The following is a 4,333-nucleotide window of genomic DNA, read 5'->3' as shown; positions in this document are numbered from 1 at the left end:
GCCATGTACCTGCCAGCTGATGTACTGTTTAAAGAAAGAGGGAGGGAAGGAGAGGGGAGGGAAGGAGAGAGAGAGAAAAGAGAGAGCGAATGACCTGGTCCGCGTCCACTGAATGGTCAGTCCCCAGCTAATTACGGAAGCAGCTGGACAAGCAGGTGCATCGAATGGGCTCCTGGGTCCCAGGTCCAGCTCCCGCCTGATGTCTGACCAGGCCAGTCTCTTGCCCGCTGAGCCTCAGTGCTCCTGTCCCTACGATGGGGCTGTTAACAGTATCCGTCTCCGACTGTCCCGTGAGGATTAGATTTAATGAGAGTAAAACCTCACACAAGTGATCCCCATAGAGTAAGGGCGTAATAAAGCCAACCATTCTTAATAAAGGCGCTAGTTATTATGAAACGAGCTCAGTGCTCGTGTAACAGGTATCACGGGTGGGAGAGCTGGAGGAGGCATTTGGCGCCTCTGCGTCCAACCTCAGCCGTGTCTTAACCCTTCTGAGCCCCAGCCTGTCTCATCACTAAGGGAACAAAAACAGTTACCACTTTAATAGTAAGGATTTGACACTGGGAACTTACGATTAGATGGAATAGCAGGTAATACGTAATATTCTAGATACGAAATATACTTCGTGCGGATGAAGATGTGAGCGCGGGGCCTGATGGAGCAAGCACGCGATACCTGTTTGCTGACCGGAGGGAACGCGGGGGACCCTCTTCCGGGCTTCTGTGCCTTTCCACACGCTGCTCACTCCTCCTGGAGAAGCCCCTTGCCCTGTCTGCCTGGTAAACTCCCCAGGCGCCTTCCCTGGGTATGACCTATGATACTACCATTATGACCTCTATGGCTTTGCTGGTAACTGGCCCATGTTGCAGATCTGGGGACCGAGGCGCTGGGAAGGGAAGTGGCTGTCCACGGATACACGGGGTCTGCGTCAGAACCCAGTGTCAACGAAACCGGGAGGTCAAAGGGCATTCTCACTGACAGAGTCTTCTCTAGAGACGACTGTCCCGTCCTGGAGAGCGAAGCCCAAATCTGCCAGGGCTCCTGCCTCCGCCTCAGGCCTCTGCCTGGTGCAGTCTGTCACCTGGGCAGGGCTGCGCGCCACACTCACACCTAATGCCCGTGCCCGCTCACTGCGCACACTCCCTGTGCCAGGCTCTGAGCGAGGAGCTCTGCGTGGCTGAGTCCTTCTGATCCTCATGGCAGCCCCCTGAACCAGACACCTCCACGACCCCCATTATATTGACGAGGGGTCTGAGGTTCGCTGCACTGAGATAGCTGGGACTGTGTAGCTCCAGGGGCCCCGGCTCCACTAGACTCCAAAGTTCAGGCCTCTCGTGTTAAGAAGCCTGTCATTTCCGGTAACTTCCACTCTGTGTTTGCTGGAGGGCCACCTCAAGCCCACCCGTCTCCGTGACAAAACCCCAGAGCTGAGGAAACACAGCTGGGCCCATCGCTTGTGACACCTTCACCCCTGATGGCACCACCAAGTGATCTCAAATGCTTCCTCACCTTACCAGCTGCCCCGCCGTGGGCAGGGGGCTGACCCTCCCCGAACGTGTCCTCATTTGTACAACAGAGACCAGGACTGGCATGCTACTGACACTCCTAACCCCTGATGGTTTTCTGGAAATCCACCTACCTTTTAAATAAACTGAACTTATTTTATAAGTAGGCTTTTATCGCTACCCTCAATGGAAAGAACGACATTCCTCCAAACATCATTTAAAAAACATAACTTTTACGGTAGAAATGTTCATCAGCAAATGACATAAAATCGTCTCATCTATACAGAACCACCCAGCACACAGCAGGTGCTCGACGTGTGGCAGTCCTAAGAAAATGAACTCCGGCACCGAGGAGTATGCTTTGGAAACCGCTGAGTCTGTCGGCCTCTTTGAATGTGGGTTCCCACTTGAGACCTGGCAGTTGTCATGGTGACCCAAAGATGCCGCCCTGGTCCAAAAGCCAGAACCAATTCTGCGGTCGAGAGTAGACCAACTGAGTGGCAAGGCTGGCTCCAGCCCCGCAGCAGCCGGGACGCTGACTCACTGTCCCCACCGCCCCGAGTCAGACTGCCCGGGATGGCAGCTCTCCTAGGTCCTGCCGACGACTCATCTGCAAGAGGCAGCCGAGGCTACTAGTCCTGGTCCACACCGCTTTGTTAATTTTGGGGGAAAGCCAGGGAGGCCCAGGACCCTTGGGACAAGCGCACGCGTGCGCCCCACCCCGGCAGACATCGCTACATGTGCGCCCCACCCCGGCAGACACGGCCACACATGCGCCCCACCCCGGCTAGTCCTGGTCCACACCGCTTTGTTAATTTTGGGGGAAAGCCAGGGAGGCCCAGGACCCTTGGGACAAGCGCACGCGTGCGCCCCACCCCGGCAGACATCGCTACATGTGCGCCCCACCCCGGCAGACACGGCCACACATGCGCCGCACCCCAGCAGACGCGGCACTGCGAAGCCCAGGCACGGCCATGGAACTCAACGCGGCATCTTCTGCCATCCTGCCCCAGGCCGTGTGCTCCTTCTCGGCAGGGGACCCACAAGGAAGGGAGATTCAGAGATCGGAGAAGCACTCACCCTAGCTCTGAAAAGCATCCACGCAAGTGCTAAATGTGGAGCACTTACGACCTGGGCATGCGGAGTCACCCCTGCCATCGTCTATCGGTCAACAGGGGTCTCCCCGAGAAAACTAACAGAGAGGAACGTGATAGTAAAGCTCCAAAGTAAATCAGTTGTCAAAATAAGAACTACGGCTTTAAAAAAACAAAGGCTATTGCAGAAAATGCAAGAGACAACGGAGCCATCGTGGAGTAATGGCTCTTAAGGGTAGAGTTCCATGGATGATGGCCGACGATCTTCTCTAGTGAGCAGAGGGGCAAAGTGAGAGCAGGAGGAAGGACACAGCTGTGGCCAGAAGGACTAGGTCAGAGGCAACAGAGGGCGTCCGGATCGGGCGACAGGGCTGTCAGTGCCCGGAACGACCTGTGAATGGAAACTGGAATCTTCTCTGGATTCTTTGAGAGCTCAGACTGTCTCCTACGCACCTGTGCTTCCGGCACAAGGCCTGGCCTCTAGCTCGACAACTGTCTGCTGAACTGGCCAGGTGTGAAAAGTCGCCATAGCCGACAGTCACCGAGCGCTCGCTAAGCTCAGCCTCGTACACACTGTTTCATACAGTAACAACCCATGAGGGTGTTCCTCACGATGCCCATTTCACAGATGTAGGAACTGAGGCTCAGAGAGAGAAACCACTTTCCTTCACAGCCTCTTCCAACTAGGATAGGTTCTTAAGGACCTGGATAATTTGGGGGTGAGGTTCAGCCTGCAAGGAGCACAAGGACCCTTCCGGGAACATGGGAGCCATCGCTCACGGATGGACTTTCCAGCAGGGTAGGGTCCCACTGCCTGACCGCCTCTTCACTGGCCCACGGCTTTGTGTCCCTAATAACCAGTTGTAGGAAAGACAATCCACACTCCAAGCGTCTGCCTTGGGGCAAGTAGAACCATGGGAAACATGGATGGCCACTGGCCAGCTGGCAACGACTGAGGCTGTAACCACAGCAGGGGACAGCTGCCCTTGGGAGGCTCCTCTCCTGGGAGCCCCAGGGCAGAACCTCCTGAAGACCTCCCAGCTCCACCCACAGAGGCCAAAAAGACGGACACCAAGCCTCCCCAGCATCGCCTTGCATTTCCCCTTCCTTCTGCTTTAAGAGTGGAGGAGTGACAATCGCCAGGAGGTGATGTCCCATCATGTAATTCAGTCTCCACTCCCCAGCTGATCTAAACAAGGCCAGTGCTGCCTTCTCACCTGGGAGGCTTAGTTGTTGCTTTTTCTAAAACTCTGTCCCCAGGGCACGTCCTGGGAATGGCTCCAAGAGCAGCCCCGGAAGCACTCCGGGATCCCTGTGTGCCTGCGGGACACGAGGTTCCAGTGTCAGGGGTCCCTGTGTGCCTGCGGCCGACTCTTCCAGTGCAGAAGACAGGCCAGCGGAAGGAGGAGGGACGCATTTAAGTCACAGGGGAGGGAGGACGGCTGAGAGGGGTGAATGGCTCTTCGGGGGGCGGGGCATTCACAAGAACATGATTCAGGATGCAGAGGAAGAGGATTTGCAGACGATTATCCCAGGAATGTATCCAGCCCGGATAAGCAATTCTCTGTCCTTTTCTGAAAACTGGCACGCGCTGAGCAAATGCGTTTCAGTGCTGCTCCTGCTCACGTGCCTGCCATTGCAATCGAAGACTCCTTCTTGGTGTCTACCCTTTTGTTGCTCCAACCTGAGCTCTTTTTCTTAGCTACCTTTAAGAAGGGAGGGAAGGAGGGAGAG

General features: G+C 55.7%; 1 protein-coding gene and 1 long non-coding RNA gene across 3 annotated transcripts in view; one reads left to right on the top strand and one right to left on the bottom strand.

The window, feature by feature from the left end:
* The window catches only part of LOC112479129, a 234,279-nt gene that overhangs the window by 145,597 nt on the left and 84,349 nt on the right, over nt 1-4,333 (bottom strand). The gene's annotated exons all lie outside the window — the stretch shown is intronic.
* GPR139 (G protein-coupled receptor 139) overlaps nt 1-4,333 on the top strand; it is a 34,014-nt gene that overhangs the window by 24,568 nt on the left and 5,113 nt on the right. The gene's annotated exons all lie outside the window — the stretch shown is intronic.

Source organism: Pteropus alecto, unplaced genomic scaffold (assembly GCF_000325575.1).
Source record: "Pteropus alecto unplaced genomic scaffold, ASM32557v1 scaffold34, whole genome shotgun sequence".
NCBI classification, from domain to species: Eukaryota; Metazoa; Chordata; class Mammalia; order Chiroptera; family Pteropodidae; genus Pteropus; species Pteropus alecto.
Note: the sequence above shows the minus strand (reverse complement) of the source record. Positions and strands in the feature narration are given on the sequence as shown.